The sequence below is a fragment of the Lynx rufus genome, unplaced genomic scaffold (assembly GCF_022079265.1).
Source record: "Lynx rufus isolate CCGP_SWC_20201006 ecotype Redwood Valley unplaced genomic scaffold, mLynRuf1.p SCAF_15, whole genome shotgun sequence".
Classification (NCBI taxonomy): domain Eukaryota; kingdom Metazoa; phylum Chordata; class Mammalia; order Carnivora; family Felidae; genus Lynx; species Lynx rufus.
The window spans coordinates 60571270-60585971 of record NW_025814829.1 but is presented as its reverse complement, the minus strand read 5'-3'; the positions used below and the strand labels follow the sequence as shown (position 1 = coordinate 60585971).

General features: G+C 37.9%; 1 protein-coding gene across 1 annotated transcript in view; it reads right to left on the bottom strand.

Moving 5' to 3' along the window:
* CDC42BPA (CDC42 binding protein kinase alpha) overlaps nt 1–14702 on the bottom strand; it is a 270725-nt gene that overhangs the window by 237698 nt on the left and 18325 nt on the right. The gene's annotated exons all lie outside the window — the stretch shown is intronic.

Here is a 14702-nt window from a genome sequence, read left to right as displayed (position 1 = left end):
CACGATCAACACGTCACCAAAACGCTCTGTGTCTCATCCCAGGGGCAATGAAGGTGAACATGGGTTCACGGGAAGCAGGCGCCAGGACTGGACACAGTTAACCGCGGGCTCGGGGCCTCCACAGCCCCGGCAAACCCAGGATCCAAATCCCAGAGTGCGGTGGCCCCAGCCACCCTTCCATGGCCGGGGTGCTACCTGTGAAAGCAGACCCCACTCTGCACCCCTGCGGAGGAACGGTTCAGCGTCCACGATGGGGACGTTGGCTAAGTGGACTGCCAGAGCCTTTCCCGGATAGACTGAAGCTGCCTCAGAGAGCGCGGTCAGCTAAGAAAATGAGTCTGCCTAAAAACCTGGGCCATCCAGAAATGGTGGCCAAACTATCTCAACATCCCAGAGACATCATCAACAGAATTCCAGGGTCTCTTCCCGGTTGGCTGGGCCACGAAAACCATTTCTGACCTTGCGAATGCCAACATGGAGACAGATGCCTGATGAAAACCGGTCCCCCGTTGTGCGGTCCGGGGATGACTGCACGGGGCCTTCCTCCCAGAGCCTGAAATTTCGGGACCAAGAAAGGCCTGGCCTCTGATGGCCTCATTATGATTCCCACGTGGGCTACAGACCTCCAGCCCCCTCCCCCCACGCGAGCACTATCTCAGCGGCCCTCAGTCACCAGCGGGCGGAGACGGAGACACTCCCAAGTGCAGTGGGCTCACGGCTACACTCCTTCCCACGGAGGGAGAAGCAGCCACCCGAGAACAGTGATGGCCGCTGGTTTTACCAGAGGGCCCAGCAGAGGGAGCCCTCCCTGTGCACGACGACTCCGGTGGTCCAAATCTGAAGTTCAACTGGGCACCCGCAAAATACAGGGAGGCCACGCCAATGGCATCCCGGGCTGGACAGTGGAGAAGGCCACCCCCCGCTGGGGTCACGCCCAGGAAACAGTGGGGTGACGGCTGCTCCTCAAATCCTCCGAGAAGAGGCCACTGTGAAATCCATCGGAGGCTGTGGAACCCCGGGGCCCGGTCAGGAGCACAAAAACGCGGTGGCCTGCCGGAGCCCGGCTTTGTTGTGGTTTGTTCTCGTTTGTTCATAAGGCTGGGTGGGCGAAAGGAGAGCACGGCAGTAGCAACTCCTTTTATTCCTTCAGTTCCGGTAAGACTGAAGGTCTGGATGGTGGCTGGCGAGCTCCGGGGCCTGAAAGACTAGACCGGGCCACGCCCTGCGTGTACTATTGAAGATGACCTTTTCTGGCTTCATCAGAGCTCCCACACGGAAAACGCCAGACCCTGGGTACCCGCAGCCTCCTCCGCGGGCGGATCCTTGCCGCTGACAGGCACAGAGCCCTTGCCATTTCCCGGTAAGGACCTGCGGGGCACGCACGGTGCCTGCGCCTCCAGATCCGGCTACAAGCACGTCCCAATGCCTCCCCGGGAGCAGCTCCAGAGAGCAAACCTGAGGGACCTGAAGGGTGTGACTTCAGGTTTTCCAAAGGGATGGGAAATGAAATTCCTAACAATGATTGAAATTCCTGCATGTATTCGGTACCTCTTACCAAATAGTTACTTTCTAGATTTGGAATAAGAAGAGACATGCCAGCCCCTTAAATGAGGAAAGCCCTGGGGTGCCTGGGGGGCTCAGTCGATTGAGCATCCGACTTCGGCTCAGGTCATGATCTCGCGGTCTGTGAGTTCGATCCCCGTGTGGGGCTCCGTGCTGACAGCAGCTCTGAGCCTGGAGCCTGCTTCATATTCTGTGTCTCCCTCTCTCTCTGCGCCTCCCCACCCCTCCCCTCCCCTTCTCTCTCTCTCTCTCTCTCTCTCTCTCTCTCTCAAAATAAATAAAAAACATTAAAAACATTAATAAAAAAATTAATGAGGAAAGACACTTTGTCCGGGAGTCCCTAAATCTGTTGAACCTTCCATTGTGGATACCCTCTCTGTTCTCTTCTGTGGCATGTTTTGTTTTGTTTTTGTTTTAAACAGAAGTTTTATTTGCAATGAACCTGATCATGTGAATGAACAACTCTAACACTGGCTAGAACTGCTGTGCTAGCTGCGGAACATAAATCCCAACAGAATAGCTTGAACAAAACAAAAGTAGGTGGGTCCCTACTAGATACAGATTTGACTGCCTCTAACCCCTTCGTGAAACTAGTCTGGGAGAAACCAGTTGTTACCATTTTTAAAAATCACTGCTTTACTCTACCAATCGTTTTAACACAGAATGGAATAAATATGCCACTAACAAGTTCTACCTTCAGAAAATCAAGACTTCTATTCTTGACTTGCCAATTCCTGAGAAGGGAGTTAAAAGCTCTATTTTAAACTACTGCAAGTTTTTAGATTCTCCTATGCAAATTTTATCTGTCGTTACTGTATATATTTTAAAGCTAATTTGTTAGATGAACGTGTATTCCACGATAATTACAGCTTCTTTTAAAAATTATTTTATAACATTTATAACCAATTATCACATATATAAGGAAAACAAAAGACATGTGGAGTTCAACACAGGCATAAGGTGAACAACGTATGAAAACCAAGATCAAGAAACAGAACGCTGCAGCAACCAAGAAACCACCCACGCGCCTCCCCCCCTTCCCACTCTACATCGTTACCCTGACTTTTGTGATGAAATCAGATCATCTGCATTCTTTCCTGTGTTGCCTCCTTCAACTCCACATATGGTCAGGTTTCAAACAAGGTCATTCTAGCCTCATGAGTTGGGCAGTGGTCCCTCTTTTTCTAACTTTTGGGGAAGTTAATATGTAGAATTACTTCTTCCTTAAGTTATTCACAGAACTTACAGGTTAATTTACCCCAACCTGGATGAATTTTTAATGATTTTTTAAATAGATAATAAATTCATAAATAATTCATGATTCAATAAATAGGTAGTGCTTCACAAATCAGAACAAAACTGTTTCCGCTTAGAAGTGTCACTCCCACTCCAGTCAGTGTCTACCTGCACCCCGTTCCCTCTTGTCCCTGTACTTTAAGATAATACGAGCATGGATCATAATATTTTAACGGAAAAATTTGTTTTCAACAAAAAAATAGCACTCTATAGCTATGATCCTGTGTCCTGTTTTACTTACTTTACAATACATCCTGGAGACCTCCGCGCAGGGGCACAGTGTTTACCGCGGCTGCAGTGTTCCAGGGTGTGGATAAACCATAGTTTATTCAACCTACTTTGGACACTTGTGTTATATTTGTCTCTTTTGTACACTTAAAAATTTGATCCATTTGTAGTTTGTCCTGATCTAGAATATGAATTTTGGGGTGCCTGGGTGGCTCAGTCAATTGAGCGTCCAACTGCGGCTCAGGTCATAATCCCCCGGTTTGTGGGTTCCAGCCCCACATCGGGCTCTGTGCTGACAGCTCAGAGCCTGGAGTCTGCTTCAGATTCTCTCTCTCTCTCTGTCCCTCCCCTGCTCATGCTCTGTCTCTCTCTGTCTCAATAACGAATAAACATTAAGAAAAAATTTTAGAATATGAATTTTAACTGGATCCACAAATGGGACTCTCCCAATCGGCTATCCTGTGGTCTCAAAGACCATGTATTAAAAACTCTCTTTTACACTAACTGGAGACACTGCCTTTAGTTAATATTACATTACTGCATGGATTTGAGCCTATTTCTGGACTTTATGTACTATTTCTCGAGGCTTTGTAACATGTGTTAATATACGGCAGGTCCATCACTGCTCCATTTTTCAAAAGTTTTTCTGTTTATTCTTTTTTTTTAAAGTTTATTATGAGAGAGAGAGAGAACATACGAGCAGGGGAGGGACAAAGAGAGGAGCGAGAGAGAATCCCAAGCAGGATCCGTGCTGTCAGGACAGAAACCATTGTGGGGCTCGATCCCATGAACCGTGAGATCATTGACCTGGGCCGAAATCAAGAGTCGGACGCTTAACTGACGGAGCCACCCAGGCGCCCATTTTCTGTTGATTCTTAATTACTTTCTTGTATAAATTGAAGAATCAGTCTAGTAATTAGCATATGTATTGAAATTATTTAATCTATTAATTTAGAGATAATTAACATTTTTATAATGTGGCAATCGTATTTTTCTCTTCCATTATTTTCCAACTGTGGTTTTTTTATACATATAAAAGTTCATGACTGTGTAGATGTATAATTATTGTTGAACTAACCCTTTAATTTATAGTAGCTTTCAGCATTATCTTGGAGCTCTTAGATATATTTTTTAGATCTATAATAACCTATTTGCAAACTGATGTTCTAAAACTCTTCCTTTTCAATTCTTATGCCCAAGTAATAAAGGCTTTTTGGCAAAAATTAAACATGTGTCTGGGTCATTCCAATTCATTTGTGTTTGACTCTATGGGCAATTCATGTGATTCAGCTTTCTGGTTTGTGCGGTAGCAGAAAGGTAGAAGAAAGAGAGCAAGAGAGGAACAAGGATGAGGCAAACAGAAAACAAAAAAAAAAAATGACACACCTACATATATACTTCTATAACATATTTATAAATATTCATTCAGGTGGTCTAAACCAAGGCTTCAACAAACTATGGCCTCAAGGTCAACTGTATTCCAATACCTGTCTTACAAATAAACGTTTATATGAACACAGCCAAATCTATTCATGTACAAACTGCCCAGGGCTATACTCACATTACAGGGACAGAGCAGGGTACTTGCCCAAACCAAACGGACGGTACAATCTAAAATATTTACTGTCTGGCAGTTCATAGAAGAAGTTTGTTGACCCACGGTTCTAAAGAGCCAGACTGAAGCTCAGAAATTACCTGAATGTGTAAAATATGCAAAACCTAACTATATGCCATCCATAAGAGATTCACTTTATATACAAAGGCAAAAAAAAAAAAAAAATTCAAACCTTAAGAAAGCTATATTAACATGAAACACACTAGAATACCAGACAAGAAATAATTATGTTGCAAAAAAGGAAAATTCCATAATGATAAATGGGTTGATGTATCAAAAATACATAAAAATTGAGAAGTTATATGCCCTTTTGAAGAGTTTCAAAATGTATGAAGAGGAGGAACAGACATACCCACAATTGCATTTGAAGATTCTAATAGCCCTCTCTCAAAAGAACTAAACAAAACTCACCATATTATGGAAGATTTTGTCGACAGCATCAACTCTCTTGACCTGACATGTATAAAAGACTACAAGCAACAAATGTAGAATAAAAATTATTTTCATGTGCACATGAAGTTTTCAGAGATAAGCCATATTTTGACCACAGAATGAATTTCAATAAACCTCAAAAGTACTGAAAACTTAGAGTATGTCTGACCATAATAAAATAACTTCGTTATCAATAAGATAACTCATACGGCCCCAAAATTATTAAAAGTAAATGCTACACTGAATAACTCAATCAAAAAAGATATCAAAGATAAATAGTATTTTGATATGAAGAATGAAAATATAACATCAAGGTATGTGGGAAGCACTTAATCCTTCTCAGGAGGAAATTTATAGTTCTAATGTGTAAATTGGAATGGAAAAGAATCAAAGATCTAGGATTTCACCTTGAGAAACTAGAAAAAAGTTGGGCAAATTAAACCCAAAGAAAGTATTAGGAAAGAAATAGCAAAGGTAAAAACATTAAAGTTAAAAAGTGACAAAATATAGACAATTCACAAACCTCAAGTAGCTTTGTTCAAAATTAATAACACTGAAAAACCTCTAAACATGACTGCCATGAAAAACAAAACTTACTGAAGCTGACCCAAGGTAAAATAGAAAACTGAATAGCTCTGTAACCATCAAGAAACTAAATTAGTAGGATTATATTCCCCACAAAAACAAAAAATTCCAGATGGTTTCACTGGTAAATTATCAAACATTTGGAGGGGGGGGGGGGGCCAAATATACATAAAATATTTTTTTAAAAAAAGCAAAAACAGAAACAAAACTCCTTCAATTCATTTTTAAGTCCAGCATAATATTAACATCAAAACTTGACACAGACATTATAAAAAGGAAATTATAGGTGAACACTCTCCATGAATTATAGATATGAAAATAGTTAAGAAAATACTAAGGAACTACCGAATAGGGCAATATCTCAAAAGAATAGTAAGTCATGATCAACTGGAATTTATCCCAGAGGTTACTTTAATATTTGAAAAATCAATCATATACCAAAGGCATAATCCGTGAAAGAAATAATTGATAAGCTAGACTTCGCCAAAATTAAAAACTTCTGCTCTGTGACAGACACTGACGTGGGAGAAAATATTGGCAAAAGACACACGATAAAGGACTGTTATCCAAAATAAACAAAGAACTCTTAAAATTCAACATGAAGAAGACAAACCAACCCATTAAAAAATGGGCCAAAGGTGCTCACAGACGTCTCACCAAAGAAGATACACAAACAAGCCTGTGGAAAGATGCTCCACACCACCCTGGGGACTGCAAGTTAAAACAACCATGAGATACAACTACACACCTGTTAGAATGACCAAAATTTAAAGCACTGAACACCCCAAATGCTGACAAGGATATGGAGGCTACAAGAACTCTCATTCATTCCTGGTGAAAACGCAAAATGGTACCGGCCACTTTGGAAGGCCTTCTGGCAGTTTCTTACAAAACTTTAATAATACTCTTATGTCAGTCAATCCAGGAATCATGCTCTTTGGTATCTGCCCAAAAGAAATGAAAACTTATGTCCATACAATAACCTGCATGTGGGTATTTATGGCAGCTGTATTCATAATTGCCAAAAGTTGGACACAACCAAGATGTCTTTCAGCAGGCAAATGGATAAATAAAAACAGTGGCATATTCGGACAATGGTATGTCATTCAGCACTAAAGAGAAATGAGCAATCAAAAGCCATAAAAAGACATGAAGGGAACTTAAATGAACATGGAAGAAGGCACTCTGAAAAGGCTACATCCTATATAATTCCAACTATCAGACATTCTGGAAAAGGCAAGACTGTAGAGACGGTAAAAAGATCGGTGACAGAGGATGAGGGGAGGGAGGATGATAAACAGAGCAGAGGATTTTTAAGGCAGTGAAACCATTCATGCGACACTACGTGGTGGGTATGTGTCTTTATACATTTGTTCAAACCCAGACAATGGGCAGCACCAAGAGCGAACCCTAATGTAAACTGTGGACCTTGGGTGATGACGATGTGTCACTGCAGATTCACAGACTACACACAAATGTATCACTGGAGTGCAGGATGCTGACAGTGGGCGAGGCTGTGCACATGTCAGTGCACATGGCTGTGCACATGTCAGGGTACATGGGAACTCCCTGTACTTTCCACTCAATTTTGCTATGAACCTAAAACTGCGCTAAAAATTGGTCTATTTTTAAAAAGTCAATCAAATAACTAACCGTACTAACAGAATAAAAGGGAGAATCTATATGATAATTTCACCAGATGCCAGAGAAGCATATGACAAAATTCAGCACCCATTAGTCATTAAATTTTTTAAACTCTCAGCAAACTAGTAATAGAAGACAGTATCTTCAATCGGTTAAAAGGCACCTCCACCAACACCTACCATTAACGCCATACTTAGGCAGTGAAATGCCGAATCCTTTCCCCCAAAGCTCAGGAATAGGTGTCTCAGGACACCTATTCAGTATTTTCCTTGGGATCTGAACTAGTGCAATAAGTCAAGATAAAGAAATAGAAGGTAGAAAGTCTGGAAAATAATAAGGAAATTGTCCCTAGTCTCAGACAAGGTGATTGTTTACAAGAAAACAGCAATTAAAACGATAAAAAACTGTCCAAAAAACAGTAAGTGAATTGAGGAAATCACGTCAGATACAAAAGTCACTGATGTATCTACATATTAGCAGCATTCTAGCTAAACATAAAAATTTTCAGTCTCATCTACCATAGCATCAAAAAACATAATATACTTAAGAATAAATTTAACGAAGTATGAACAAAACTGTATACTAACATAAGACAATCCTAAGAAAAATTAAAATACACCTTAAAAAAAACAAGAGAAATACCCTGTTTATGAACTAGTAGACTCAACATTATTTATATGTCAGTTCTACCAAAACTGATCTATAATTGAATATGAACCCATGTTCAATGATGAGTAGGCATTTACGGAAACTGACACAGATTTTAGAATGTATGCAATATGGCAACAATCCTAGAAGAGCTAAAACAATTTTGAAAGAGAACAACGTAGAAGGACTTACCCTCAGACTTCACTACATGCTCTCAACTTTTCAGTGTAAAGCTAGAGGGATCAAAATCAAGATAGTATGAGACTGGCATAGGACAGACAGAGAGATCAATGAAACAGAATAGGAAAAGCAGAAAAAGATCAAGATTTATATGGTCAACTGATATTTCTGACAAAGGTGCTGAAGTAATTCAATAGGGGGAAAACAGCTTTTTTCACTAAATGGTGCGGAAACAACCGCCTATCCATTAGGAAATAAATGAACCTCAATCCTTAGCTCACGTGACACGTGAATTCATTCAAAATAAATCACCAAACTACACATCATAAGAGCTAAAGTTATAAAACTTTCAGGAAAAAACAGAAATATCTTTGTGACCTGGGTACGAACCCAAATTTCTTAGAAAGTACATAGAAAACAATAACCATGGGAGAAAAAAATTCATAATTATAGCATCAAAATTGAAAACTTCTGCTCATAAAAACATTTTTCAGAAAATTAACAGGCAAGCCACACAGCCTGTGAGAAAATACTGACAAAACATCTTTCTGACAAAGGACTTTTACAAATATAAAATATAATGAACTCCTAGAACTCAATAATGAAAATACAAATACCTCAATTTTTAAAAATGAGCAAAACATGTGAACACATACTTCACGAAGAAGATAGAAGAATGGTGAATAAGCCACAGAAACACCTATAACAATGCTATTTAAGACCATGAGCGACTATTACACACCCACTAGACTAACAACAAAAAAGTATTGGTGAGAACCACGGAACGTGATAGGAATGTAAAATGGTATAACCTCCTTAGAAAAAAATGTGCCAGGTTCTTTTAAATTTAAACATACACCTACCAATAACAGAGAAGTTCCAGTAGCAGGTTTTGTCCAAAGAAGAGAGAAATGTATTTCCATAAATACTCGTACAATAATATGCATGTCGGCTCTATTCCTAATAGCCAAAAACTAGAAACAGCCCAAATGCTCATCAACAGAAGAATGGATAAACTGTAATATAGTAATAAAATGTTAATCGGCAATAAGAAGAGAATATTCATACATTCGATCACAAGGATGGATCTCATCAGACATATTCTGAGCAAAAGAATTTGTACACCAAAAAGTACCTATGGTATGATTCCATTTACGTGAAATTTTCAAAAACCCAAAACTAATCCACAGTGAAAATTTAGAACAGTGGTTGCCACTTGGACGCTATGGGAAAGTGACAGGAAAGGGAGCTGCTAGGAAGATGGAAATATTCTGTATCTTCAATAAGGGTAAATCTATCTATCTTTCAAAACTCACAGCATTATATGTATACATAATTAGTGTACTTCAACATGTATAAAATTTACCTCAGAAGAGCTAGACAACCAAAAAAAAAAAAAAAACACACTCCTAGTCTCAATGGCTTCACTAGTTTCCAAAGAAATAATACTAATCCTCTACAAACTCTTTCAAAAAAGCTGAGAAAGCAAGAACACTTCCCAAATTGTCTTATGAGTTAGGTATATCATTCCAAAATTAACAAGATAGATAAATTAAAGGCCAATCTTTCTCGTGCACATAAAACAAAAAACTGCTAAACAAAATATTAGCAAACCAACCCAACTTACATATATTAAAATGATACATCAGGAACAACTGAACTTATACAATAATGCAGTATTGATACCTTTAAAAACTAACCAATATAATCCCAACAGTAACGAAATAAAGAAGTTAAATCATATCATCAAAACACATATAGAAAAAGCTTTTGATAAAAGTTAACTCCTATGCATGGCAAAAACTCTCAACAGACTAGGACTATAAAGAAAACTTCCTTAACCTGAAAAAGAGTAACAGTACAAACAAAAAAGCTGTAGCAAACTTCAAACCCAATAGTAAAATACTGCACACTTCCTCCTGAAATCACAAATCAGGTAAAAATTCTATTTTCACGACTTGAATTCAACATTTTCTGGAAGATCCTCTCCACTGCAATAATACAAGATAAAGAAATAAAAGGCATAAGGATTGAGAAGAAAGAAAACAAAAGCTGTCATTATTTAGAAATATGATTATGGGGGCGCCTGGGTGGCGCAGTCGGTTAAGCGTCCGACTTCAGCCAGGTCACGATCTCGCGGTCCGGGAGTTCGAGCCCCGCGTCAGGCTCTGGGCTGATGGCTCAGAGCCTGGAGCCTGTTTCCGATTCTGTCTCTGCCCCTCCCCGTTCATGCTCTGTCTCTCTCTGTCCCAAAAATAAATAAACATTGAAAAAAAAAAAAAAAGAAATATGATTATGAAAAATTCAAAAAACTTACAGATAAACTAAATTAATATGTCAAGATCCTTATATACAAGATGAATATACAAAAATCAATTGTATTTCTATTCTAGCAACAAAGTTATTAGCAAACAGAATTCTATAAAAAGCTCATCCACAAACACCAAACACTCATAAATAAATGTATAAAACCCACAAAGAATAAAATGAACCTTGACCTGTACTTCAAGAAATACAAAATAATCGATACCAGATGGATCAAAAACTGAAATATAAAAGATATTTTTAAAGATTATAGAAGATGACACAAGAAAATGTCTAAATGACCTTGAGGTTAGAAAAAAAACTTCTTTCAAGGAACACAAAAAGGGCTGATCAATAAAGAAAAGTTTAATTAACTGGTCTTTACTAAACCTAAGAACTTCTCTTCAATGAAAAACCCATATGGAGAGGGAAAAGCCAAGCCACAGGAAGGAAGAGATATTTTATTTAATACACACACACACATTATCTCCAACAAAGGATGTAAATCCAGAATATATACCAATAAGTCCAACAACCCACTCCCAATTCCCCAACCTCAGAATGTGCACTTCATGAAAAAAAAAAAAAATCTAAGTTATATAAAGTGATATGAAAATGGGCTTAACTTATAGAATTTGTAAAGAAATCTTAACTTAAAGAAAATGTAAAATAAAATCATAATTCAGTGTTACTATTCATTCACCAAAAAAAAAAAAAAAAAATGGCTTAAAGGTTAAAAAAAAAAAAAAAATTACCAAGTATTGGTGAGGCTGTAACACAACTGAGACCTTAATATGTTGTTGGTAGGTGTACTGGTAAAAATGATAAATGGGTAACCACTTGGGAAATTATCTGGCACTATCTACTAAGCCTGAATATGCCCACCCAGTGAGCCAGCAATTCCACTCCTAAGTTTACATCCAACACAAATGAGTGTCTTGCCTCCCAAAAGACATGTACAAGAACGTTCGTAACAACATTAATAACGTGGCCATAAACCATCAACAACTTGAATCCCCACAACATTAGTATGAATAAATAACTTGTGGTAGATTTATACAAAGGAGTACTATGAACCAATACAAACAAAGATGAATAACACAAGCATAATCTTGAGCAAAATAAGTCACAAACAAGGACATATATTAGAATTCCATTAATATAAAATTCAAAACCAGGTAAAATAAGTCTACGGTGATAAAGTCAGCAGAGATGGTTAATATGGAGGTACTTACTCACATAGAGGAGGCAATGCATGCCTATCTTGGTCTGCATAATGGTGACACAAGTTCATGCAAATGCAAAAATCCACTGAGTTAGGCATGCATATAACTCAATTTTTAAAAAATTTTAAGACCTTAAAATAAACATATTTTCAGACAAATAAAAGCAGACAGTTTATCATCAAACATGATGAAATACTAAAAAGAATTTTTAAGTCAAAATGAAATGGTATCAAAGGGAAGTATGTGAATGTAAAGTATGTGACTATGAAGAGCAAGAGAAAATGTAAATGTATGAATAAGCCCATGTGAACAGGGACAGTAGTTTTTAAGGTTTTAAATATATGTAGAACTAAAAACATAAGAGCAATGACAAAAAAGGTAGAAGTCAGGTAAATGAGAATCGGCAAAACACAAATTTACCAAGGACACATGTGGCAATCTCTAGGGAAACCAACAAAAAGTAAAACTAAGAAATTAATAAATGAGAGAAAAAATAATTTAAAATACTCCATTAATCCAGGAATTGGGAGACACATAATACAGAATGGGCAAGACAAATATAGAAAAAAAATTACAGTACGTAGTGTATTTACACTAAATATCAACTGACTATATACTCCAACTAAAAGACAAGAGATTATCAGAGTGGATTAAAAAACAAAAACTGGGGCACCTGGCTGGCTCAGCTGGTAGAGAATGCGACTCTTGATCTCAAGGTCATGAGTATGAGCCCCACATTGGGGGTAGAGTTTACTTTAAAAAACAAAACAAAACCTATATTCTACTTAACAGTAAACATACATAAGATTCTAAAAAGCTAAAACTACAAGGAAGGAATAAGATATTTAATGCAAATGCTAATAAAACGAGCTGAAATCATTCTACTGATGTCAAATTAAGGACAATTTAACTCCAAAAGCATTACTTAGAGATGACAAGGATCATTCCACTATGATAAAAGAGTTAATCACCAGGAAGATATAACTTTATATTTGTTATCAGTGAAAACTGAAAGAAAGAAAGAATAAATAAGGAAATGACAGATCAAGCAGAGAAAATAATGAAGTAAGGATGTGGAAGATTTAAACAAGGTTAATGAATTTAACCTAATTAGTATTTCTAGAACAATGCACAGCAAATTTCTAAAGACTGAAATCACACGGGGCGCCTGGGTGGCTCAGTCAGTTAAGCGGCCAACTTTGGCTCAGGTCATGATTTCGCAGTCCGTGAGTTCCAGCCCTGAGTCGGGCTCTGTGCTGACTGACAGCTCAGAGCCTGGAGCCTGTTTCAGATTCTGTGTCTCCCTCTCTCTGATCCTCCCCCGTTCATGCTCTGTCTCTCTCTGTCTCAAAAATAAATAAACGTTAAAAAAAAAAAAATTTAAGACTGAAATCACACAGTAACTGTTATGGAATTACACTGCAACTCAATAACAGAAATATAACTACAAAACCCTCTAAATATTTAGAAATTGAGCAACAAACTTCTAAAGTAATAAATTTTTAAAAACCACACAAATAGTGGAAATTTACAATCATACTGGAAATCACATTGTATTTTGAGCAAAATAACAATGAAAACATGACATGATAAAACTTATCAGCTGTAGCTAAAGCTACTTAGAGGAAGATGTATAGCCTTATAAATACACATATGGAAAGAAGGGCTACACATCAATGCTGTAAGTATCTATCTCCAAAAGCTATGAAAAGGATAGCAAGTTAAAACCAAAGAGAATAGAAGGAAGCAAATATTAAGAGCAGAAATTTTTGAAACAGAAATCGAATCTACAACAGAAAAATTCAAAAGGCAAAGGTTAATTCATTGAAAAAATAATAAAACCGATAAAGCTCTAGCATGACAAATGAAAAAAGTAACAGGTAAAAATAATCAACAGAGTATTAAGTGTGAAAAATTAGATGACATGGATGGACTCAATCCAAACTAGTCTGATTTCCACTACAGATATTCAATACATGATCTCAAACAGTGTCACCAGCAACCTCGAGGGCCCACGGTTTGACAAGTGAAATCTTCTAAGCATGTAAAGAAAAAATAATAACAATCTTCCCAAACTCTACCAGAGAATGGTAAAAGAGGGAATACCTCCCTCTTTTTATGAGGCCAGCATAATCAAAACACCAACATCTGATGAGGATTTTAAGTAGGAAAATTACAGGCCAATTTCTCTCAAAGATCCTAAGCACGTACACATGTTCACAGAGCAAACCAAGAGCAAGGAAACATAAAAAGGGTAACACAAAGTTGGGCTTAGGTTAGAAATGCCAGGTTAGTTTATTTAACATTTGAAAATAAACTGGGGTAATTCAATACATTAACAGAGCAAGAGAGAAAAGCCTTAAGTGTCTCAAAAGATGATGATAAAACATCTTAAAATCCAACACAATCCATAGTTGAAAAAGTAAAATTAGCTAGGTTACTACGTGCAAAGTCAAACAAAATTCAATTATATTTCTATTAGCAAAAAAAAAAAAAAAAAAACAAAAACCCCTAGAAAATGAAATCTAACAATTCTAATTAAAATAACAAAGAATGTCACATTCCTTCATTGATTGGCTGACCTAGTGTTACGATGTCAATTATCCACAAATTGATGTCTAAAGAAGTTTTTTTTTTTTTTTTTTTTAAGGGTATTCATTTATTTGGGTGGGGGGTGGGCACGAGCAGGAGAGGGGCAGAGAGAGAGAATCCCAAGCAGGCTCCACGCTATCAGTGCAGAGCCCGATGGGAGGCTCTGTCTCATGAACCGAGAGATCATGACCTGAGCCAAATCCAGAGTCAGAGCTTAACCGACTGAGCCACCCGGGTGCCCCTACGAACTGATCTCTAGTTTCAGTGTAATCCTAATCAAAATTCAAGCAGATGTATGGGTATGGATTTTTAAGAGTAATTCTGAAATTGAAATACTCACTGTAAAATTACATGAAAATATAAAGGGCCAAGAACAGAGGAGGAGAGGG